This window comes from Hyposmocoma kahamanoa, unplaced genomic scaffold (assembly GCF_003589595.1).
Source record: "Hyposmocoma kahamanoa isolate Upper Pololo Valley unplaced genomic scaffold, ASM358959v1 66, whole genome shotgun sequence".
In the NCBI taxonomy this organism is placed as follows: domain Eukaryota; kingdom Metazoa; phylum Arthropoda; class Insecta; order Lepidoptera; family Cosmopterigidae; genus Hyposmocoma; species Hyposmocoma kahamanoa.
In genome coordinates this window covers 3,001,131-3,028,940 of record NW_020653854.1, presented here as the reverse complement: position 1 = coordinate 3,028,940, position 27,810 = coordinate 3,001,131, and positions in this window count along the sequence as shown.

Genomic DNA, 27,810 nt, shown 5'->3' with positions numbered 1-27,810 from the left:
TATTGTTCATACACATAACATCAAACCTGTCCCTACGTTCCTGACAAATCTCTTTGACGTCCATCATTGGCATCAATCCCTTCATGCCATATGCCCCTTTATTCTTTCTTTATATTGTTACCTTCACTGCTCCTTTAGTTTACTAAGTCCGGAACACTCCAACATTAAGAGCGATGCTACATAGTACGTGGCGTCATCGGCTGAGCGATACATAGAAATTAGAACATGCCACATGGTGCATCGAAGCGGCGCCCGGTGACGAAACGCGTGCTCTTCGGACAAGAGGCCAGGAGACGAAGGGGGAGGGGTGCTGCGGTACGTAAGTAGCGTAAGCAGCGTTACGCTGCGACACTACATCGCTCGTGTGGCACTCGGTGCGTCGCGATCATAGCGTTGCGAGGAAGCAACGCATCGGCAACGCCCATGTGGTATTGTTGTAAGTCGTTTAATTCGCACGAATCATTTTGCTACATTTTTCCTGTTGCGTACAACAAAATATATCTATATCTGTTTCACGAAAATTGCGTTTCATATCGTAGGTTACATCATCGCTTGATATCGGGTGAGATTGTAGCAAAGCGTATGTCTATTTTATGTAAAGAAAAAAATATACCCAGTGATTATTGATTTGTCACAAATTCATATCGTATCCAAACGAACCACTACCTTCAACTTATTCATAGAATGATTCAATATACGAATAGCAAGATTCAATATATGCAGGCAAGGAATTTGTTCTGTACCTTCCGAGCGAGTTTTTATCTACCCGTCTAAATGTCACGCGCTTGTTTATCTTACATCTACCATCAAGTAATATGAATTCCTGCCATTCCGCGTTTGTCATTTTATTTTATACTCTCTCTCACTTGCTTTTATGTTGTTAATAATTTGTGTTAACCCAAATAATAGTGTGACAGACTATTTGTACATTTCATCGAAATTCGTTCAGGGATTGAAACAAAAATGACACGCAATTTTTCATGCATTTTGAAATATACCTAAGTGTAAAAAAACGATATTTAATTGATTTATTTGTTTCAGTATATTTTTCCCTATTACAAATTTTTTAATTAGCGGAGGAACCGTTGTTTTTAATTGACTGGTCGATAGTTCGATTTTCAGCGGCAGTGGCAAGTAATTATAACTTTGATTTCTAAATTACGTACATTTCGGTGTTTTTCTGGAATACGAAACCAAAATAGGTCATATTTGCACGTGCTGCACAGATGTATTCAGCATGTACTCAATTTTGCTTCGAATGAGAGAACGAGATTTCCATTCATTAACTAATACTTGACAACATCGGGTCGATGCACAATTCATTAGCTTTAGTCGGCAGATTCGAGTCAGTCCTTTAAACCATCTGCCTGATGTATTAGGTGTTTTTGAGGTTGGCCACTATTCTAGATAGCCATCGATTCGGGCCCTTCACAGGTCTTATTTATTTATTTATTTATTTATTTATTTATTAAGTACTACCACATCATGTATATTACAACATTTCGACATTCAACATACGGAATTACATCTGATATATATGACAATTACGGTGTAGATAGCATTTATAATAGAAGGTTTACTAAACCAACTTATATTAACTTAATTGAAATTAACGTTATAAATACCTACTGCTCAAATTTGAATAATTTTGAAATTTTATTGACAAAAATATTTATCCTGTCGTGGTACACATCTAAGTCCTCGATTTTACTGTTAATCGTATTGTACTCATTGAAAATCCTAGTCAAAGGGGATTGAAGGCCAAGATTGGTTTTACAAGGGCGGGTATAGAAAATTTTTGTTATTGCGTTTCTAGAATACTTATACGGGACACTCAGAGAAATGCATTCGTGTAAATCACTACATTGGACCAGTCCATTAATGAGCCTGTGCAGGAAACACAAGTCCAACAAAAGCCTTCGGTCACTCAAAGTAACCATGTTGAATTTTTGTAAACGCTGTTCATACGGTTGCCTGTGAGAGAATCCGCTGGAACAGAAAGCCAAATGTCTGGTGAACGGGGTCTTAATGGGGTGATGTGTATTAAAGAGAGTCGCCGGAGGATTACTAAATAATGGTCTTACAAAAAATATACGATACACCTAAGGATATTGTCTAAAGAATGAGCGAGAAATAAGGAGACATTTCTCCTTAAGTGCTACTGACAACCAGCTAAACTTTGGTTTTCAACTAAAGCGCTATGATTATTAAATTCACATTTATCCCAATATTTCCAAAATGCCCAGAGGCTTAAAGACTCGGTCGATGTCGAATCTGTGACAAGTTTTATTTGCCTGGTATTATTTTGTTTTAATCATATTAATTTACAGCGCGCGGATGCCGGACGCAAAGGGCGACCCCCCACACCTCACCTCCTAAAATCTAGACTCGTGTTTAATACCTCGCCTTAATATTAGTAGTATAGCTCCTTGTGAAAGAGTTCGCCCAGGGTAGTACTGCCACCTTACCTATTTCTGCCGCCAAGTATTGTGTTCCGGTTTTGAAGGGTAAGGGTGCCGGTGAAATTACAGCCACATAGGACTTGTCAACTTATGTCCCAGTGTGACGGGTGCGATGGAAGTGCTCTTCAGATCTTTGCAATTTAAAGCTCTGAGTGGCACTGTAACTGTTATGGACAGGCTATAGCTTACCATCAGGCGCATGACTTGTTCGTCCCGTCAATTGATGTTATATATAAAAAAATATATTAGACAGACTGGTTGATACCTTTATCGACGCAGTCAGCCGTGACCTTGGGACCTGTAAGGAGCCTGAAATGTTGTTATAGTTTGAAAAAATAAATATACTCGATCTAGATCTGGAACAGTTTCATTTCCAATATGTGCAATAGCGAAAACTAAAAAACTCGTTATGTTTATTCGTGAATGTTTTGTAACAATAACTCTCGTCAACGCTGAAGGAATTAGATCATAATGAAATCTGGACGTAGTGGTTCTCAACCTTTGGAAATCGTGTGAAATTCTCAAGCCTCTTCTTAGAGCAGACCCTTACTTAGGCTAAGTGCTCAAAAGTATGACGTAATGTTGATAATTATTATAGATATTTTGATGGCGCGGAATATGCTACTTCGTATGATTTGCCAATGAACGTCTTTATTATCTCTTTGTATTATAAAAAACTAGATGCACTTATGAATATGAATAAGTTCAAAACGCACAAGTAGGTCGTCAATAGAGGTGTTTTGATCTATTCACAGAGCTTTACATCGAGACTTACGATTCGTTATGGCCTCAATTGTGAATAGACAAATCTCGTACAATGGTAGAAGCCATTGCGACATAACAGCATGAGGCTCATCACCACTAAAATTAGGGCGCAGATGAGCAACTTTGAGCACCTAGTAATATAGTTATTTCTATTCCGCTCCCTGTATATCAGTCCAAAATCACGTCTACGAGCTTGTATACAAATTTTCACAAACCAAAACATGATGAAAGGTAAAATCGATGGATGACGAATTGGGAAAAGATCGAGGATAAGCTAGGGTCGTAAAATGAGGCCCAGGATAGATCACATAGCAGTGAAAGTTCTTCTTATCAGGTTGGTGTATAGGCGGGTTCTTCTCTCATAAGATTAATAAAAAGATAAGAAATGATAAATGCAAGAAAAGAACGGTGTATTGTAAATCACAAGATTTTTTTTTTGTATACAAATGCATGCAACCTACGTCCCAAAACCGACAAGTCGCGCAAAAACAAAGGTAACAAGAGCATGCATTAAACAACACGAACACTCATCTGTATTCTGACAAAATGTTCTAGACGAACCTATCCTTTGCCACCCGGGAGCCCTTTGAATTGCAAAATGCTGAGCTATCACAAGAAATGGCATAAAAAGCTTCCTACAATGATGTAGAGTCAACCAGAAGGGACGTCTTAGACACCATTGCCTTTACGAACAATATTAAGAAATAAATAAAAACTCAGTTGCGTTAAGCACAAATTTATTTTGATTTATTCACAACAACTTTACGGAAGGCAATAAGAAAGCAGCTGTTGTGTTAACCTCAGTAATTTACAGAAATAAAAATGCTGTATAATGTTCTAAATGCCACGAATATCTAAATAACATCGAAGGCTAATTTTCTACTTATGTTAAACTAAATAATGAAGTTAGTAAGACAAATAAAGTAAATCTCCAACCCACATTGGGCCAGTGTGGTGAATTATGGCCTAACCGTCTCCTTGGAAGAGATCCGTGGCCTGCAATGAGTTGGCGAAGATGATAAATAAAATACTAAACGTTTAAGTCCGGAATTACGAATAATTAAGCTAGTAGTTCAAATGTTCTATCATCAACCCACTACACCAAACCTATTAATAGAGATCAGGCTAATAAAGCCGCGGTCATAAATAACGTAACGCATCCAGCAATCCCATAAACAGTGGGATTTGTTTCCCTGTCCAAGGCGATAATACATGCTCGACCTTATTCCTCGATCGGCTGGAAAGATGAAGTTAATGCCGCTATTAGGATATCTCAACCGTTTCAATAGTTGCTATAGACTTGGAGATTTTGACGATCCCTTAACGCTATGTTGATTTTATGCAAGTAATCTTCCGAGTCTCTCTATCTTTTTGATTTTTGCAGGTGATTTTTGATTCCTTTGAACCAAATGGAATTTCAAGTTTCGCTTTTAAACGTTATTGTCATTGGATTTCTTTTTAACGTCTAAATATCTTCGAGGAAGTTAAAGTCTTTTTCTTTAACATCTAGACACTTTTAAATATTGTAGCTATGTTTTGTGTCAAAACTAATCATTCTTAATTTTGGTTTCTGATTGATTACGATGCTTACATGTGAACATAAATAAAGATTTTTCTCTCTTTTCAGGTAAGTGAACCCGTTCATCAAGCCCATCACAAAAGGCATATTACTAAATTCCTCACGTACGATGGACAAATCAGAGCCCTGCCAAAACAACTTCTTGAGAGAAATCCCAAAATACGAGGCAAATAGAAAAGAAGAGACACGGCTTATATGTGCAGTGAAGTGGGATTCGTTAAAAGGGTGAAATGTTCTCGTCACATTGTTTATTCAGTCTGGTCGGCCGGCCTAATCCCTATCGATTTGACGACGGAATGTTCCGAGGTAACCACCGAAGTTACAAGTTTGCAGACTAGGATTTTCATTAACATTTCTTTTCTATTTCCACACGAAAACTTCGATTCATTCGATTTCCAAAGTCGATCTTGGAATTTGATGTTTCAAGAAACGTAGATTCTATCTGAGCATATTTGTCAATAAGCTACAGGAAATCATAAACAAAAAGAATATTTTATTAAGGTAAGTCATTGAAATGGGTACGTAGTTACCTTTACGTGTTAGTTAGTAACCTTTACGTGTTGGTTTACAATGCGAAGTGTTATGTCTAAATGAATATGTTAGTCAAAAATATGAAATGGTACGCCCTTTTGGTAGGTAGCGTCACGGCAACGTCACGTAACCAAAGCGTCAAAACATTGCCCATTCAAATGCCAAATACGAGGGACATTGAATGCGGCTTGTAAATATCAGGCGTTATATTTAGATCAAACGCAGTTTGTAGTATTTGATCAATAAGTTCTTTGTGATACAAGTTTAATTTATTATAATTGTTTGTCAACTGCTGATATTTTATCGGCTTGTACTGTACCTGAGTTATTCGTCTTTTAATTATCCGTTAGGCAAATTTGGTTATTAACAGTATTCAAACTAATTTAAAATCTGTTCACAATTTGAATAGTGTTAATAATTAATTAAAGATCAATAATTCAGGGTAAGTCAAGCGGAACAACAGAAATATAGCTCGTTATTTTAATTCAATTAAAATGTTAATGTTATAAATTCGTTTCATAAGTAGATTAGGCACCTGCACAATGAAATGTTATTCGTAGCCTATTCAAATTATAATTTCAAACATTATTCGCGGTTAATTAACACAATTATCTCTTTAATCGCTCACAGTTCTAGCTCGTAAAGTTGACGTGCCAAATTTACATTGACCTTTTTAATTTCAAAAGTAATATGCTTTGGGTTACAAAAAATTAAATCAGTAGGTCTGGTTATGGTGGCTGTTTTCACGTAGTGGTTCCTATCATTGGAGGGTCTGCCTGACTGTCTTTCTCTTTCGGTTGCATGCACGATCGTATTATTCGTCTCTGTCGCTCTAGTAGTGTAAATCGGCCATCGCATGTTTATAATAACTATCTGCCATCAGATGGTAAAACGCTGTATGAATATTTTCACAGTTTTACTGCAATGCAAAAAACGTGTGTTACGTTTTTATTTAGTGCTATGATGTAAAAAACATATTTATGTAAAATATATAGATGCCAACTGGGAGGTAGACCTTTCGAATTCCTGTGGCAGCTTCTACCTGTGGGTTACATTTTTAAGTTATGTGCATTATTTGTGAATCTTTGTAGCAATTTTTCTCGCTAATGGTAAAGATCATGAAACCTGCAAGTCGAAGAAGGTTTTTAAACATAATAATAAGTAACGCTGACACTCCCCGCACTAGGAAAACCCTGAGTCGCGGGTGCCATAGACACACACATAGACCACCACAAATTATACCCAAACTCACGTGAGAAAGAAATGTGGGTCATACAAATATTTGGACTGGACTATACACAGAGGCAGTTTAGTGTGGTGTGTAGTAGTGGTCTCAACAACGAGCTGTAAGCGTAACCGTTGCATGTTATGTTACCAAAAATCATGGTGTGTGCGTGTTTCGCAAGCTTACCGCAAGCAGAACGCGTGCGGTTCGCCGTGAGTCCCAACGATAACCAGGAACTCATTCTAGCGAGTGAAGACTTTTTAACGCGTACAGACTAGAACCTCGTTATTGTAACGTTACATTTCGTTTGAGTGAGTCATACGACACAAATTCAGTTTAAAATTTAGAATTCGGTATTTGCGTCAACTGAGATTTTTTTGATAAAATAATTGAGGTTACACCATTTCACCATCGAGCATTAGCTATGTAAATTGAAGTATTTCAATATTTCGCTTCCACGACTCGGATGCGGCTTAATGGAATTGAGTCCCGACTTTTTTTACTATAACTCTTTATGAAATTTCATTGTAGCCTGTAACTAAACTGCTATGCTCTAATTTACCGTATCGAAGTAGTTAACGACTTATGAGCTGGAGTTCTCAAGTCTTCGTGATAGCTGCATATTGGAAATTGAACAATATTTCCGGGTGTCAATCGCATTAATTTATTTTTTTCAAACAACTCAACGTTTCGAGCTTTTTAAGGCTCCTCGAATAACTCGTACGCTTAGTATAATCATGGACCAATAACTCTTAGTAGCAATTGTTTTAGTAGCTCTCCTTGTGAAGAGGTTCGTCGTTCTTTATGATACCATGACACCAAGTGACGAGAAGAACAAGTCGTGCAACTGGTGGTAAGCGACATGCCTATACAAAACACGAAGATCTGAGGATGGGGATAGGACTCCACACAATACCAACCTTGCAATCCTGTAAATTCTCACTACTAAGGATGCACATTACAAGTGCATACGATCTAACGATTTTTTCATCGATTTATTTTAATGCGATTTTCAAGCGAATCGATTCAATAGAAAGGCAAATCGTCTAGATCAGAAAGGAATAAATTATAATTAAATTTGAACAAAACTCGAAGTACAACAAATATTTAGTTGTATATACTTCTTTGAACAAATCTAATCTATAACAATTGCAATGCCACCTAAAATTGTAAATCGCAAAAATCAGTGGGAGCACTTCAGCTTTTTTAAATTTCAATTCTTTATTGCATATCACATTACAAATTTAAGATGTTATATTAATTGATGGTATACATGTGACGGAGCAACGTCAGCTTCTGCGTACTGGGATGACATAAATCCATGGTAGTGACCCGGTTGGTTCCGGTATGTTGTCTTTATGATATTTGAAGTAAATATTTTGAATGACAAATCCAAAAACAACCTTCGGAGTTTCTTACTCATTCTTCTCATGGAAATCTGCTTTAAAAGAGAAATAGAATTCAATCAGTGTGACGATTTTAAATATAATTTGCTTAATGAAATAAAGATTAGTTTGATTGCATCCGTTTCTATGCGACAATTATTTAAAAATTAACAAAGTTCCCAAAATATTTTTACATTGGCATCTGATTACTGTCAGTGGCAGAAAATAACACCACGTTTGTATTATATTGTGTTGTAGATCAATACGCTATTGGTGCAGTGGAGGGTAACGGTTTCAAATCCCACGGGGACCACACCAATTTGTAAAACTGTCCTGGTCAGACTAGGGTCCCCAACCGGGCAAGTAGATTAATCACCGGTATTTGTGACAAATTAAAACAATCCGTAATTTAGACGATAGCGTGTGAGGGTCAGTGACCTTGGTTATCTGTAGTGACACTTTTATGCCTTTGAATGAATGGTATCTGTTTATGAACATATCTGAATGTATTATTTTAATCTCTGTGAATGATGATTCGTACTTGTTCGCAGGGAAATCTGCCAATTAATAATGTTACAATTTCAAAAATGGTTGTTTTTACTATTAAATGCTATAGATTTTTATTTCCATTAAGTTGTACGTAGAAATTTGCTTCAAAATTTTCTATTACGTTTTATTTCACGCATATTATCCGTAACATTCCTTGAATCTCTTAAATAAATTTCGATGTTAAACCGGTGTCATTATTCTGATAATGCAAAACCAAATTGTAATAAAAAACAACTAACAATGGCGTGCTGCATCTGGTTTATTCATATTGTTAACAAGATAGCGTCCAGCCTCAATAAATGGGTGTCTCCTACCTAATCCTTTTAAGTAATGCGATCGTTTAAGTTGTTATCGTTTGTGCTAGCTAATTAATCTTAGAATCTGGCAGTAACAGTAGCTTAAATAGCTGGGATGAGATTTTAGATTCCTAACTAATGTGTCTTAATAAATTCATTTTCCTTCTATCTTATATTATAATGGTATATTCACAAAAAATACAATCTCAAATACGACACAGTTTATAAATTCTATAACTTCTTAACTTACTACTTACTTGATACTATTTTTATTTATTCACCTATTTTATCGCCACTTTGTATTATGTTTTTTTTGCGTTTTCTTCCGAAACACCTTCATTAAAATTGTACACGTGAGCATTATCATTTCTTTCGGCTTGTTCAGCGACACGTAAAAAGTCCAAAGTGGCCAAGTTTAAAGACTTTGTAAAGCCCAAAGAGGTTCGAGTAATGTTATACGATAACATACCCAACTCAATTTAGGAGCAGAATTACATTACCATCTTGTTACGACATGCAGAAGTTACCCCAGGACTGCGAAAACGTCCTTTTGGTCTTGCATTGTTCTCTTGACCGTTTTGGCGTAATTTATTTTCGGCGTTACCGAGCACTATTATAGTACAGACGTTACCTAATTCATTATTTTACAATCTAAAAACAACACAGTTGTTATTATTCTTAAAATTTTGCCTGATAATTTCTTCTACATGATTCAGTTTTTTTATTTGTGCAGAGTACTGGCATATAGCGTCGAAACTTTCTATCTAGCCATCGCGGTCTGTCTAGCATTCTGATAACCTGGTGTTTTTGAGCATTTATTGAAATATTAACTACAATTACTTATTGTCCAAAGAGTGTATTATAAAAGAATAAAAAAATAAAGCCAAATAATAATTTCGAGCGCAAAATTCTATTTATTAAGAATGATAACAGTTTTACTCTCACATTAATTAAAAGTTATAGTTGTTCTCACGCAAATTTCAAGAAAATTTCTTAGAGTTCAATTGTCCTATGTAATCCTATGCAACGTTCGTACAATTTCGTTAAATATTTCTGATGAAAATTAATTTGATGAAGATCGTTTTCTCATTTATGAGTTTATGACTATTAAGTGATATTTCTATGAATTTATTTGGAATAACGAACAGTTTTAGGAATAACTATAAAATTAAATTCAATTGTAAATAATTTTTTTTTTATATTTACCTCAAATTACAAATCTGTAAGACCAGCACTTTAACCCGTCTTTAACCCTTAGCGACAGACTTCCCACATCGCTGTCATTATTCATCAAAGTAAACAAGCAACTTGAAAATTATTTTATTAACGCCAAGTACAGAAAATTGACATTTGTACATGACAATTCCAAACAGGAAAACAGTCATATTGAATTGAAGTTAGGGTATAGTAAATAAAAAATATACATCATATCCTATTAAAATTATGATGATGAAGTTTCACACATTTATAAGAGCTTAACATAAATGACAAAAAAGTATCTCACGACTGACCACTTGTCCCTTTAAAGATTAGAACTCCTAATCGTGTCTGAGTCGTCCCTTCCCCGTTAAAGGGGAGCTTGGCTTGTGGCGAGATAAAGTACCAACAAGGACTTACTCTCGAAAACTCTGGGCCCTTACCCATTGTGTGGTGCATATTAAAGCGAACCCATCCCTTTCTTATGAACTCCTTGATTGAAGTTCCACTGAATAAAAACTTCCGGACGAAATCATTTCAAAGAAATCAACCTTTGGATCTTCGTAAGTGGGTATATTTTTGTTTTGTCTTAATTAGCTTTTGATATCGAAGTCTATTACAGCAATTCTGTTTCTGCTATCTCCGGTGATATAACAGCGACCAGTTGCTTTAATGTTTTGAGATTGTTGCAAACCGCTTATGTATGCTAATTTGATTCCATGATTACGATTAAAGCTGTGTAGATAAAACCTTATAGTTTGGATAAAATTGTTTCGTATTCTTTGTCAGTCTTTAGTCTAAACATACTTGGCATATCCTGAATTGTCTATTTTCCAACCCAAGTCTTAAAATAACAAATTGAATCTGATAGGTGACTGTAGAAATGGTGACTGTAAAATAACATATTTTAAAATATTCATACTTGGTAGTGCTGTCGTAAACCATGGACAAACTGGTGATCAACTCCCCGCTCCTGAAGGAGTAATCGAATATTCATGTTTGTAACAAGGAGTTATTAACTGAACATCTAAAGCCACTCCGAGAGAGAACTTAATTATGTAGATGATACATAATCCGTATATGCTCGTACCTTGATGTGGGCACATACACCGGTAATGTCATTATTTTCTAGGAAATATTAATTCAACAGCAGATAGAAAATTGATACGTACTTAGACGACAAAAGATAAATGGTAGTTATTGAAAAAAAGAACTGTAGAAGCGTTATGAAATGAACAGATATTGTGAAAGCACTTAAGTTATTCCAGTTCGTAAGAGATAAGGAGAAATTAGCATGACTTGATGGAATTAACTTTACGAATAAATAATAGTGTCTTATCAATTTAACGATTTCAAACGTAATGCTTACTTACTTGTGAATTAAAGATAGTTTCAATTTGAATTTGAATTTAAATGTGACTAGTTGAAGAGGCACCCAGACATTGACACTGAAAATTTTATTAATACATCTTTCATCTATAATGACAACAATAACTTTGTAGTCATAACATTAAAAGATAATTTTCATATGCAAAATAATTCCATTGGCTCCTAAATCTCTAACAAAATGTTATTTACAAGTGTACATGATTCAATGTCTATATTCTTCACTTTAAAGCATGCCTACATTGTAACGTCGAAGGCGCTTACTGTTGACTCACAAGAATAATTGTGTGCTATATTATCTCCTTCTTCGCACCTTGTAAAGCTCAGTCAAGTAAACGTCCACCTTTTGACGGGTTTCTAGGACACCATGTGGTATATTTTATATGGTATTCAGGCACTACAACCGCTTGTTGCAATTTTACATATTTATTCCACATATTTGTTACTGAGCACACTGCATCTGTTACATTTTGCAAGTTTCTTGTAAGCTTTAGTTTTGACCACAATTTCCAAATCAAAAATAATTAACTCGCTTGTCTTTAAATTGATATGTATATCATAAGAACTTGATTTTGTTATACCAACGAACTCTATAATTGGGTTACATTTCGTATTTCAAATAAAGGAGGGTCTGTACAGATAATAGTGAACAACGTTAATTTTTGTCACTAGGCCGCGAAAGAGCAGTCTGTAAATCAACCACGTATCCATAATAGTTATAACGAAGCTTGCAAGCAGTCTCTCGAGCTTTTATTCTCACGCATTATGAATCAAATTAGAAGAAGCTAATTGTTCAACACAGTTTGCAAAGTTGTAACATGAGAGTCAGTCCAATATCGCTGAGCTTTGTGTATTAGATTACAAACTCTTTGCGGTTTTGGGGAACGCCATGAGCATTGTGGTTGAAGAGCTTCCCATAATAGAACAAGATAGTAATATGTAAGCCGTAAGCTATGTATTCGAACAAAAAAAGTAATAGTAATCTTACTTAATTTCTATTTGTGTCACAGCCTTATGAATACTTTGGAAACAGAAATCACATTCATAGTTCTGACAAAATTGTCGCGTAAATATCACTTTGATAAAGAATTAATTTATGGACATCTGCAACCAATACAGGACTCGGTATGTCAGGGTAAGGAAATCTAGGATGCTAGACTTTACTTAAGTGTGGAATTTAGTACGGGTTTACTGGTTACAGACGCAACGTACTGTGACTTTGCGGTGGTATAGTTTCTCACGGTGAGTGCAGTGTCTACGTGTCTAATCCTGATTCCGCTTTTGTGTTTAGTAACAGAGGTGTTACTAATGCGTTTTTTTTACATGTCGCGGATGTGGGTGAAGTTAACGTTCTTTTTTTGATCTTTTGAGATAATGTCACGGCTATCAAATTTGACAATTTTCTTCCGGTGATTAGTCTTGTTTGGTTATGATCTCGTGTGTAGTAGGCTAATTACGTTACGCTTGGCACATTTTGTTTTTGCTCTGATATTTCAGTTTCGCAACAATGAAAGTGCTTCTGTAAAATAATGACACAGAAAATGGCTTCCACAATTTTGTAAAGCTTGGTAAACTCTAAACTTTACCTACAAGATTTGCAATCCTGCACAGAGAGCAGTCTTGCGCACAGACGTCTTGTAATTTATTCGTCCCCTTAAGCACTGCATCACCGAAGACTCTACTGCTTTCCCGAGAGTGGGCGGCACCCACCATTGTGACAAAATAATGTCGCCGCACTATAACCTTCTTTCATTCACAGCTACACTCGAAACTTCTTCCTATCCCCAGAGGATAAACGACAAATTCGCAAAGCAACTTACGCCAGATGTTTCGCCGAGATAGCGCTAAATAATCAACGCTTAAAACGTCTGGAAAAGGAAGATACGGTAATGTAATATGAATAACAAAACGACAGAGATATATAACCATTTAATTCTTATTATTGCACCAACAATGGTATATAAATTATTCGTGAACGGTTAATTCTATTACGATAAATCTAGTAAGGTGTATGCTGTCGCGCTGTGGTAGATTGCTATGTACGTCTTGAGTATTGCTGTGAATGGGTATTGTGAGGCCTAAGGTATGAATTAGAATAGATCTTATTTTGGCATTTGAATAGGCCAGGCGGATGCGTCTAGGTGACTATTAACATAATATCCTCAATAAACCGGTATGGTTCTGACATCGTCGTTAGATTTATCTGGTTTCTCTTCCATTGCAAACGTAAAACCAACTTATGGCAATGATAACTACAAATCTTTTTAAAAACTTTTATTATAAAAAGTACAAAATCTCATCAGAGAATTTAATTTTAAAATTATAAAACAAGTGGCAATAATACCCTTGTCATTCCAAACCACACGATCGAAGCACAAATATTCGAGGTTACTTTCTGACGTTGAAGAATATAGTAGTATATTTCTCAGAGTCAGTGAACGGGTCCAATTTTCCACGAGACTGGCTGCCTCGAGGGTAGTGATGCGGTGTGACATGGTGACAGCTCGCGAGTTTGCGAACCTGACGATTAATTACTTTCGCCAACTTCAACTATTGTGGGTGAAAAAAAAAGGTTTGCGGAGTTTGTTTATACAAATTAATGGTTATCCTGTCTATCAATAGGATTTATTGAGCAAATAGAGGATAGAAGTTAAAAGTGTTTAGTATATACAAGGAATTACTATAAATTAGCAGTTAGAATTGTTTTAATATCTATAGTACCGCATAATTATAGCAAAATACATTTTAGTTTCTTAAGCATTGATCGGCAAGAGACCTCTATTATAAGTTTTCTTCAAATTTCATTATGACCACCAGTATTTTCTTTTGCAATGTTGGTTAACGTTTTCGCTTAGTTCAAAAGAAACTTGAAAAGAACGTTTTTTTCATCAACAGTAATAAAAACAACGTGCTCCTCTAAATTAAGTTCCACCTCCATATCGACCGACGACGAGTGGGGCTTCGTTCAGCTGTCGTACATACTTATTGTTTTTGCAAGCGAAAGCTTATCCATTGTAAGCGTGAGTAATTTCAACACACATCAACAAAACAACACTAACGTTATTTTCGACAATGACAAGACATTATTTATATTCGATATTTGACAAACGATCCCGATTTATCTTGACGTGACCATCGTTTTAAGCCTTTGTACAAAGTTTTATGCGAAATTTTATTGGCTTTGATATTAAAATGTTTAACGGCACCTTTTATTATGTTTACCTTACTGTTTTGCTTTTCAATTCTGAGATTACAAGCTGTTAATCAAAAGATAAATCCAATGTTTCCTAAGCCGTCCAGAGTATAACAGTACCGCTATACCTTTGTCTTAGGCTGGTAATTTTGGCTGGTTTAATAGGGTCTTTGTTTAAAGTTCTAAACTTTATTGTTCAAATGGAAAGTGATAATATTAATGGCTGATTACTCTCTTCAGTTCAGTTTACTATTGGATACAAACTGGAAATAATAAGAAATAACAAAGATCTCAGTTGGTTTTATTCTTAAATTGTAGTCTAACATTTTCAACTTGGCAGTTTTATTTGATAGTAATTTCATTTTATATTCTATCGTCAGAACAGCTACGAATGCTTCACTTTATTAGCCATTTGAATTTAATGTGAAAACCATTAGATGGATATGGCACACTGTCACGGAAGGTATTTTAGTCGTACAATATGACCAACGTTTACAATTTCTGGGTCATTAAAAATCATTAGGTCAATCTCTAGATTTCTTATCTATATCATGGGGATAGAATTTCTCAGTCTTTGCTGATGAAATTGTAAAAACAGAAGATTAGAATATATTGCGTTGGTGTAGGAAAACGTTGTGGTATAAAAGATGATTCACAATCCCTGGAAAATTGCATTGTTTCAACGTGGCGAACTACGGCCTAAACCTTCTCCTTAGCGCAGACCTGGGAATAGAGTGGTGACGATAATGGTCCTATATTTTGTATTTGTAAATGTATAAGCATAGATTTCTCAAAATATATAGTTTTAAACATATGTTGAAACATTATCAAATTCATAAGGCGTGACAAATGTGACAAATGATTCTATCTAACGTGACAAATGATTCAATACATAACTCAGATTTATCCTTTATATAATTTATTGCATACGGTCTAGGCTTAGGATAATTCAACCGCGAGGGTGCGTGGCCCGATGCCAAGCAAACAGTTTTCACTTCGGTGCTCCGCCGACTGCATCCATGTTCGTACAGTTGATTTATGGATGTACCGCTTTGGCAGCAAAGGGTTCTACGAAGATGATCATGTTATGGTTTAAATCTTCGCCGCTTGTTTACTTCCTTGTGTGTCGACGCTTTGCAATGCAACTTTAAGACTTGTTTATTTTCTGTTGTTTATGGCTTTCATTTATTTTTCGATACACCAAGCTTTTTATACACCTTTTATGTTGAAATACTCGTGTAGCCTAGAAAATAGAACTAAGGCTTCCTTCAGAAAGTTGAATAAAGATAGATTAAATTACCTACATGGCGTAACATATAAGTTTCCAAAGACACTAATAGGTATTGTTTCTGCTGCTGACTAATGGATAGTGATAACCTAATTGAGAAAATGCCTGCCTTCTACGTTAGAGACCTTGGGTTTGTTTCTCACACAAATCCTGTGCAGTTTAGTTTCGTTTACTTTACGTCGGAGAAGGTTCTCGCGCGGGCGTGAGAAACCCTTAAGACGACACCGGAAGAGAAACAGGAAAACTGTTTTGATAGATCAAATGGTTTAGGTATTTACTGTTAAACAACGATCGGTACGAAAATACGATACACGTAAGGATATTGTCTAAATTTTGTGCTAATTTGTTATACGATAGGATGTACTTTACCCGATTACCCGATTACTAAAATGAATTATTGAGAAACAAAGTATCTAATTTTACAGAACAATTTTTATATTTCAATATATTTCTTTAAGTACTATAGAGAACCTGTTAAATTTTGGTTTTCAACTGAAACCAAATTCACATTTATTTCAAAGTTTGAAATTTGCCCGCTGCCCCATCAGTCGCCATTGGGCGCTTGTCGACGTCGGATCTGTGACAATTTTTTTCCGCCTGTGTTTTATTTTATTCATATTAATTTTAAGCGTGCGGATGCGGCACGCTGTTGTAGATGAAATTGAAAACCCTCGCCTTAACCTGCATTGTGTTAGCGTGTCCTCTTTTTACATGACACCTCTACCCGACGGTAATAAATTATATGAATTGATAAATGCATTATATTTAAATGCAATACAAATTTCTTCTAATTCCCATCGCACGGTTGGCTTTTTCTATCATCCAATTTTCATTGTTTTATTAAATGCCTTGTGTGTCGTCCGTCTTTAAACTTGGCCTGTGTTGTCAGAGGTATATATAATATGGATATCGCGTCATGTAATTGAGGGTTAGACCTTGCTTTGACATGCAAATATCGTGGACTAGCAACACGTGGTGTATTCATGTCGCCACACATCGCCCACATTGTCCTTTGGCGGCACCTCAACCGAGAAATTAGATTTCACCTCTCTTGCTTTTAATAGAATATGCGTTTAAGGATGGCCATAGCTCTTTATAAGCCTTTTTATTTTAATAATAGAATTCTAGCTCTGAAAGGTTAAACTTCGTTTGTTTGGTGCCGAGTTACTTATTTTTCTCTATGTATGAGTTTTAATCAATTCTTCATGGAGTAAATTTCGAAAAGTAACATTTTTCATATCCAAAAGGATATTATCCAATTTAGCAGCAGCCAAATAGCTATGTGGCTGGCGCCGCGGTTCTTTTGTCAGTTTTCCTAAAAAACACGTTTTCAATTTGATCTTATTACTGTAGGCGTAAATCAACAATGTAACAAAATATTGTTTAATATACATTATTACCAACGAAATTCTGTTTTGTCGCCTAATTATTAATTATATTTTTGACGACCTCGAAGGCCCAATGATTTACTCTATGGGCTTATTAATTGGAGGTCCTGGATTCAATTCCCGGTAGGGCCAATTTGAGAAATATTTTTTTTTTAAATTGGTTCTAATATTTTGACGGCTTCGGTGGACAAGTGGCTTGCATACCGGTTTTCGTGGTGTTGCCATCTCTGAGGTCCTGGGTTCGAGGCCCGACTGGTCAACTAGAAAAATTAACTTTTTTTAAAGTTCTGGAGTCTGGGTGTTTGTGATGCCGTCGTAGTTTCCGATTTCGATAATGCTTTAGCTACTTACCTTGGAATCAGAGCAACGTATATGATGTTGTCTAATGTTTATTTATTTACATTAATATGGGTATTCTGGATAGTGCCTCGCAGTGCATTCAGTTACTCTAGTATTGCTTTGTTTGAGACCAGGTAATGATTTGGGTTGGCGGGCGCATTATCATTATTATATTGATTATTATTATCTACGTATTCAGCAATAAATACCATAACAATCGAAATCTAATTATGATTCAAACCGTTTTGTTATTGCTCACGCAATTGACACATTAAGCGTCTTGAAATTATAAAATCCCATTGAAATCGTGTTTGAGAAATTGCGTGCTACATCGAACTGCTTTGGAAAAACACGCTATTCAAATTTCAAGGAGCTCGAACCCCTTCGCTGGGGCGTTTTTCGACAACTGACGTTTTCTTTGATTTTATTGACAGGCCAAATTATTAGCTCTGTGACCGTGGGGGCTTGACAAGATCAGATTTTACGAATCATCATTGAAATTTTACGCTATTGAAATGTATTTTCATTCAGCGCAAAAGTTAGTTCATTATTTCAATTGAAGATATCTTTGATAATTGGTACTACGAGTAAAATAAAGAAATGTTTGGATTATGATGATTATAAAAGCATTACATATAGATAGGATAGATAGAAATGGTACGTAGACAACTTAGAACTGACGTGGGCAAATGGAAAAAAAAAAACGCGAACAACATTTGAGGCAGAGGAACATTAAACAGGGAAGGAGTCCTTCACTTCCTATTTTCCTTTGAAACAGTAAAGGTTTAAACATAAAAATGGCCATATTGTATACCTACATACATATATTTATTGATAAACATAAACATATCTAAATAAATTTCTCTATTTGCACCGCCAAGCGTTAAATTGAGCATTACTGCTTTCCAGTTTTGAAAGAACTTACAGGCATATGGGAGTTGTCAACTCCTGTTTCAGTCTTAATGTTTCATAAATAAAGCTCTAAGTGAGACTGGAACTGCTATGCTAAACTGCCTCGTTGGCCGAACGGTTACCATGCTGGTCTACCACGCAGAGGTCCCGGGTTCGCTTCCCGGACCGGGACTAATATTTGTATAGCCTACATTTATTTCTTTCGTGGATTTGGGTGTAATTTGTAGTTTTGTCTAAGTGTGTGTCCGCGACAAAGGGTTTCCATAGTGCGGGGCTATGAGTGTGTGCGTGTCGCTTACCACCAGGCAAACGACTTGTTCAACCCCTCACTCAGTATTATGAAAAAAAAAAACTAAGTTACGTCAGTTTCCCCTTTTTTGTGCTTGACGACCCGACCAATCATCTGATCTCAAATTAGAAAATTCCCTATACTATGGGTATCAGAGCAATGGAATTCATTTCAACGCACTACTCAAAACACCCAGATTAAAACCAATTTAAAAAAGTCCATTACTCTAAAATTGGTCCCACCTCCTTATCCAGAACCAACAGTGCATACCGTTAAACTACAGATGTCTTCAAACTTCGAATTAAGATATCACCTATGAAAACAAGTTGATTCGAAAATGAAATTTGTTGCGTAGGCAAACAACTCAATTGTAGCATTTAATGACATTTACGTTTTTACATTGAACTAATGATTGATGTTTTTGTGTATATAGAAATCGTGGTTTATTGTAGCAAGACTGGTACGAAGTGTACGGAGGGTGCGTTCCGGATTAAAGTACCTTCCGTATCACCCCCTTCCCCACACTTTATTGTGTCGCCCTCGTCTCGATTTTTCATTGACGTCACTCTCCTATCCGCTCTTGAAACGCACTTCATTTGCAAAGCACGTAAACCTCTGCATCAAAAATTCGCCAGCAACACATGACCTTCAACTTTATTTACTTGCCAACAAAGGTCATAGCTACCGAAAATAATATTTGTAGGGTTTATACTCAGACGTTTTCATCTTAGAATATTCTGCAGTCATGTTTTGCTGTGCGGTGACATCGCTCGATTCAACTTATTGGGAAAGTAAACTGAATGATAATCAAAATGTCGTGTTTTCACGTCCTTAGCATTGAAAGCATATTTATATTGGTTAAGTTACTGACATCAGTGCAGGCTGTGCTTCCATTTTAACGGTCTATACACAGGGAGCTGTCTTCCAAGTATACATAAGAGCATTGCTACTGGCGCAGAAGGGTGCGGTGTTTAGGGGAGTGCGTTTAGTTAAGAAATAGGCATCTGCTATATTTGAATTGACATCACTACAAATATGCGACGGCAATACCAAGTTAGTACTGGCTTCCCAATGAACTGATGTCTGAACTTCCACAAAGTAAATCTGCCTTAAGCCGAGTGAATATATTGACCAGGGACTCGCTCGTCTAGTCGCATTCCGTTATTGATTTAAGCGTACGCTTTGTTATATTTTACTATGGATTTATTAAATTTTGTTTAAAATGTTTTGACGATAAAAGTAGGTTTTAAAGTATATAGTTAGAAGAAAAAGGGAATGTGGAATATAAATAATTGTAAGAGTGAATTAATTTATTGTTAAGAAGGAACCAGAAGAAAATATTTGTTATGGTTCCTTTTTTATTATACCAGGTGATAGGAGGAATAAACAATGCGCCTGGTGGTAATTTCACCAGCACTGATATTACCTTTACGTCTCGTTTATTAGTATTTAGTAGTGACTAATAAGAAACCTAAATATGATTATAAGAACTGTAAAACATAGTAGACTCTAACACAAGACTCTAAAGTTGATATATGCTCGGCCTCATCACCATAAATCAGCTTTTATTATGCAGATGTGTTTTATCAATAACAAAGTAAAGGAGCGGAATTATAAACCCTGTTTATGTATTTATAAGGCAATACACTTTTATCGGATAAATAACTTTGCAATGTTGTTGATGGTTATTGCGAGAAGGAATTATGACTATACTTACGATGATATAATTAACAGCGCTTTCTAGAGTCATCTTTTTCTTAAAGGTTTGAAATTAATTAACGTGGTTATTATCTGAAATATTATCACTAGTTACAGTACGTTCATACTTCGGAAAACAGGAACTGTAATTCTCTTGCCTATAGGACTTATGTGCCTATAATAGCTGTGGTAGCCTTGATTGCGATATCTGTTAGCAGCGTTGAGATCTTTTTTTAAATAAGTGCGCATTTGACTTCCATCTCACGTAGTGGAACTGACGTTGAAGTCGACGATGGAGCATGCACACCTGAAAAACGCCTATTCGATCTCGTATTGAAAAGGCTTAAGTTATACCGTTCAGGGAACAAGTATGCAGGCAGAGAATGCCCCTCCATAGTCGTTTGCCTTATCAATGTGGAAGCAAAATGCTGCATGCGAATCCTTGAAATATCCACAACATAGAGGTGGAACCCCTTTATCTACGTCAGCCCCGATGATGAAATGGGCAAGGCGGAATGAAATCGTACTATTCCCTCATACAATTTTCGCGATATATCCTGTAGAACACCGATAAGCCGGCAATTTTACGGCGTTGTTTAAGGCTCTGCAGCTTCACCTCTACTGATTCCGAATCACCTATATGCCTTTTGTCACGATTTTTAATTGAATCCAAGGTGGCCATTTGGCCTCCGCTCTGTTGATCTTGCCTCGTAAACTCGCCAGACTTTACGCATTTTGTTTCTATTAATGAAGAAGATTGGTCTCTTATTGATCTTGATATTTGATCTTTGATCTTTTCTTGACTAGTTTAATATTTGACAACTTCTGTGGTTTAGCAGTTACCAGTACGAACAGCTGGAGGAAGTCTCGAGCCTAATTTCCTATGGTTCCAATCTGAGTCGTGTTCTTCTGGTAATCGAAATATACTGGATTTCCTAGTTTAAGACCAAAACGAAGCGAGGAAGAGTGTATCTCTCCCGAAAAATAGCAACTATTTGGTGACGCGTAACTCTTTTTCGCTTCGCTTGGGTATATTAGTGGCCTTAACTGACCTGAAATTTCTCCTTAGTGTGTGGTCAGAAAATTCTTTGTTTATGCGTAGTCATGGCAACCATAGGTTTAGGGTTTTTGCGGCTTCCCATGTCGGAGTTTGGCACACCCCGTGTCCATAAAACTTTGCAATGGCTAATTATGTTGTGGAAAGTTTTAGCCTTATTGTGCGGACGTGTTGTGTGCCGAGATTGTGATATATTTGATCAAACGAGATCTTTTAAGCATATGGTGTTATTTGTTAAATTTTCGAAAGGTGAATTGCCTTGTATATATTGACCTCTGTGAATGCATAATTTGAAAGAGCAAATGTTGCCATTTTATTCCGAAAATGTTGGTTAAACTGGTTAATAAACAAAAATCTATTATCCGTAAATAAAAAGCGATGGTAGCCCAGTTGGTGAACTTTTGCTTCTTAATTGAGAAGTTACATATCATCATGCCTTCCCGCCGGGGTAGGCAGATACTAAGGACCTCTACTTGCTACGCTTCTGACAAATCTCCTTCGCTTCCTCTACTCCCATCAATCTCTTCATACATGCCCGTTTATTCTTGGTACTTTTAACCCGGCCTTTTTTAAGGACATCCTCAATCTGATTGAGATATGTTCGCCGAGGTCTACCTCTCCCCACGCTTTCATTCACATTCGCTCTATAAATTTGTGCCGTCAATGGACCAACATCCATTCTTTCTACATCCAAACCATCAAAGCATCCCTCTCTCTATCCTTGTCACTCCATCATCTTTCATACCACAACGCTCTCTTACCTCACTGTTTGGCGTTCTATCTTTAAGACTAATACCGCACATTTTGCGCAAAGCTCTCATTTCTACAGCATTGACCCTACTTTCATGATTGAGAAGTTGACCATTCGAAACCCTGTGGTGGCAGGTATAAAAAATAAATAGATTAATTTATTAACACAAGCTTTAGGGCGGCTTCCCACGGTCCGTGATATTACCGATCACCTCGCAAAAGCTCTCATCCGCGCACCAACGGAAGAGGCTCGTCCGTAATAACACAGATGCGTCCGTGACGGTGCATGAATCAATGCATAGCGAAAAACGGGCGGGGCCGGTACGCAGCGATGAGATGTCATTCTGTAATCGGTTTGTTATTGATATAAAATGGGCGGGGCCGGTGTGTGGGTGTCAGTGGACGTTGGCCGTGTGAGGAAATCTGTAAAACTTAATAATTATTTTTTTTACTTTATTACGAACATGTGCGATATATTATGCCTTTTACTATTTATCTTGCCATAACGTATATTATATGCACTGTTTTTGAGACTAAATCGTAAGTCTTTTATAGAAAATCTGTAATTAGCATTTAGTATATAGACGTAGTATATTGTGAGTGCAATAGCCTATTGATTTATTAAATAAATTATCCGTCACATAACAAGAAACTACGTACAACAGTCTTAAATACCTAAAAATGTTTGGTGAAAGTCTCTATAACAACAATGGCGCCCCGTTCTCAGTCGACGAAGTAAATAAATCAAAACTTGCCCACTAACTATTGTACAGCGTAGTTACTGGGTTAGTAATAAGGTGTGTTGTTTGTTTACTATTTATGTATTTTGTAGGTACGTATGTACTATGTATGTTTACCTGCAATGTAACAGCTAAGTAAATAGTATTTTTATGTTAATGTAACGTTGCTACTATTATTATTAATTTTGATGGCGGCGAACACGGGTTCGATTCCTTGTAGGACCAATTTGGCAATTTCTAAATTGAATCGAAAATGTAAATTTATCCTATTGGCAATGTTTCGGGAATGAACAACCTTTGGCTGTCCTTAGTGTTTATTCGATTTTTTATTTTAATTTGTTATGTATAAACACAAATACTTAGAAGTGTGCGTAATTAATTGCTTCAATACCATTGACTTACAAATAAATGGACGACGGATCTAATAAACCACGAAAAAAATGTCCCAAGTCAACCTATTTAAACGTAGTGACATGTAAAGAAATATGAAAAAGCTAAAACGTTGAATTTAAATTGTAATGTCATCGCAGTACTGTCTAATTTTGCTTGCTTCGCTGTCAGTCGAACAAACGAAGACTAAAGCGTGAATGACGCTCTGTATACGATTTTAACGCCCTATAAGTTCGGACACTTTTTAGCGTGGACCCGACGACCATATAATTGTAAGTCAATGTTCAATATTATTACTTTAATAACTTATTAAATGAAATGTTTTTTTTATTGAGAATAATAAATTGGATAGTTGTTAAATAGTGTTAATTATAATGAACTGAAAAATGAAAAGTCAGTGTTTGGTCGATAGGGATGGATAACGGGTCAAGTCGTCGGGTTGTATCCCCACCAGTGCATCACCGCGATTTTCTTCATCCGGTTTCTAACGGCTGTCGTTATCGAATGTGTTCCTTGCTGTGTATGCGTCGTGTTGTTGAGTTTTTGTTTTTTTATTGTTGAATTTTCGTTTTGTGTTATTTTTTTTGTTAACTTTTGGTTTTACTCTGTTGTTACGTTTGTGTTCGTGTGAACATAACTACAATGGAGGTTGAACCAGGTCGTTTAACAAAAAAAGTCACTCCTTTACCGTAAAAAAAAAACCCACTATATTTATGACACAAAATGTTTCTAAACAGTTTTGTAAATTGTTCAACCCAAAAGGGTATCATTCAATTATAATTTATTAGTCAGAATACAGTGGAACCTTTTGATAAACGAACATGGAAAAAAAGGTTTATGGTCTATGAGATGTCACTTTGACAGTGACATTTGTTTGTTTACATTTTTTGACTTCGACTACATCACAGAGTTTAGTTTGGGTGTTTTATTAGTAGAAGAATGGTTATTTCTGAATTGAGAGATAAACAGATTGAATTCCATTTCACCGGCATGTACTTATTAATTTCTATCTTCTTCTTTCTAGCTGTTCTCAACCATATCGGTGCAGGACTCCTTCAATTTCTGCCACTTTTCTCGGTTCTGTGCCACCTGTATCCAATTCAATCCCGCTACTTTCTTTATGTCATCCTTCCAACGCATTTGCGGTCTTCCTCTGGGGCATTTTTTCCCCAAGGTCGCCATTCGGGAAATGTCTTACACCAGGAGCCATGCTTTCGAGCAACGTGACCCGCCCACCGCCATTTAAAGGTTCGTTACGCGTTTGGTGACATCTGCGACTCTGTGTTCCTGTCTGAGCCACATATTTGTTTTATGGTCTTTGAGTGTAATTCCCACCAATTTCGACTCTAACGCCCTTTGGGCTACCAATAACTTGTAAATTATGTCTTTTGTTAGCATTCAGGTTTCGGCCCCATACGTTTAATACTAGCAGGATACACCTTTTTGATCCACAGTGAGATTCATTTTAAAAGCAAACTCCAGCTTTAAGTATGCTGCCTAGATCAAACGTATATTAATTTCATTGAGTTGATTTTCTTTGCCCATTCTAAGTTACTATAGGCTAACCTTTTCATTAGAGGAGACCCGTTCCAAGCAGTGGGACATAAAATGTGTTCACGTTAATGATGATTAGTCTGTTTCTTATATATCTACCAGAGCGATTGATTATTTATTACATATTGTTTATTACTTACTGATTATACAAAATGTACGGCGTCAGAGGTCTCTCTTCACGAAACTTGTCGTGTGTGACTTACTTTTTCTGTCAATGCGAATTCCATTTCTGCATTCCTGTTTATAACTAACATAATTGACATTTTTAGCTAAACAAATCAAACACTATAAATGAATAAGATCTTTGAGCCTTTGAGATCTTAGAACTCCTTGTGAAAGAGTTGGCCCAGGGAAGTACTGCCACCTTACCTATTTCTGCCGCCAAGCAGTAATGTTCACATTATTGCGTTTCAGTTTGGAAGGATAAGGGTGGTGGTGCATTTACAGGCACGTGGAACTTGTCAACTTATGTCTCAAGGTGACGGGCGCAGTGGCATTGCCCCTAAGATATTTACGATTTAAAGCTCTGAGTGGCACTGCAACTGTTATGGATAGTGTCGTTTACCACAAGGCGCACGACTTGTTTGTCCCGTCATTTGGTATTAAAACAGTTTTCTTGTTCAAGGGGTAAGAATCAAGAGACCTCTAACACAAACTTTTCGATCTTACCACCAACGCCAGTTGCTTACTTAAATGGTCGAAACCCCAAAATCATAATATCAGAGCTACGAAGCTTCTTTGGAAGTAATAAAATAAAAGTTTTGCCTCCCCCAAGACCGGAAGATAAATTTTGAATTTTTAAATGGAAGAGGCGTTCCTTTCCAGTCAGGTTACGATTTAGGTTGTTAGTTATTTCAAGAAACATTGTAGTAACTGGAGCATGAACTAGACGAACAGTTTACTTTCACTGTTATCAAATCGTACCCTTGGTATAATAAATCCACATCATACATGAAAAGTGCTTTTTTGAAATTAAAATCACAAAAATAATGCAAACCTCTGTCCAGAAACGTTGTCATTTTGCAGATATGGTCTTTTTATACCTGGCATGTGAAATATTGGTCGTCGAGAACGATCATCAAATTCGGCAATGTTTTTTTGGAAATTAGAAATATTTAATATAACGTACCTGGCTGAGTCTGTAGCTGGGAAACAACTAGAGTGGATACGACAGTACAAGTATTTGGGGGCTTGGGTAAATGAAGCATGGGAATCTGATCAGGAAACCAAGACCCGGATACGAATTGCTCTAGACTGTTTTAACAACATGAGAAAAGTTCTGTGCTGTCGTAAATTGAACATAAAGCTCCGAGTCAGGTTACTTTTCTGTTACATCTGGCCTATCGTCAGGTACGCCTGCGAAACGTGGACCTTAAAAGAAGATACTACAAGACGCCTGCAGGCATTTGAGATGTGGTGCTACCGTCGTATTTTGCACATTGGTTTGACACAGAGGGTCGCGCACGAAACCGTGCTTCAGCGTGTTCATATGTCCCGGAAAATTATGCCATCTATCAAAAGACGCAAAATAGAGTATCTTGGTTACGTGATCAGGAGCAATAGATACACACTGCGAAGAAAGAAATCGTGGTTGTGGAGCACCAGGGAGTGGACCGGCATTGCCTCCGTCGAACAGCTGTTTCGGTTGGCTTGGATGGCATAACGTCTGCCACGGTACGCTAAAAGACGGTTCGAATCCAGCCGGATCGATCGAATTTTTTCTAATGATTTTTGTATTAATAATTAATAAAAAAAGAAACTATTAGAGTAATTTCACAAAAATGTAACTGAATATCGTAAATCGTAATATGATCGTAAAACATCCTGACATTCAACAAATTTAATGTATGTTTCTATCTTCTAATGAAAGGATTTAGGCTACAGTTAAACTTGCTGGTCCAGCGTAGTTTGGAGATTCATACGTTTTCCAAAGGCAATTAAACCTTCTTTAGCATGCTGGTTTCACCACGTTTCCCTTCACCAAACGAGAGGTATTGCAAGTAAACATTTGCAAATGTACGCAACTTATAACACGCTGCTCCAGGGATTGGAACCATCTCATTTGAAAAACAATTGTTCTCGCACTGAGCTACCATCGCTATTAATAAAATATATAACCAAAAAGTGTTTCAGACAAAGTTAGATCGGTTGTCACTTAACAGGAAGTTGAAAAAGGAACATTGTTAAAATTTCATAATTTGTGTCGATCATTTATGTCGAAAACGTTGACATAGGTACGATCGATAAGTTAATTGTGATTTTTTTGACATCTTTATTCGTTGAGTCAGTAAAACAAGTTATCTTTTTAGTGATTCCTTCTACTTAATGGTGGCTGTACGAGTATTTTTGCGATCAAGAACTTGGTCACGCTGACTAGCAGCTACTACTAAATCTTTCAGCATGCAGATGTAACATGCAGAAAAAGACGAGGATGAAGAGCCACGATGATAAGTTTGAACTCCTATAGACTCTCTCCTAGAGCTTGTTTTCTGGCGGAAGCGTCCAGTCCTCTACGTACTCTATTGTACAGGCTAAAAGTCTACAACTCGCCTATTTATCTAGTGGCGCAGTTAAAGCCATCCGAGATAACTGCTAAATATCCTTCAGAAAGAAAAGCAATCCAAGATATAGGGTGATCAGTCCATTGAGTAGCACAATAAAATTAGGCAAGAATGGAACCATTGGAATATCGCCACCTGAACAGAAAGGAAGAAGATTTTCAGTAGACGGGGTAAAGATTGCACTATGCCTGTGCTGGCTTTAACTATCTGTTTTCAATCCATCGAATTTTCACGATTGCTAAACATTAGAAATGAAAGCTGACCTTGTGACCTTGT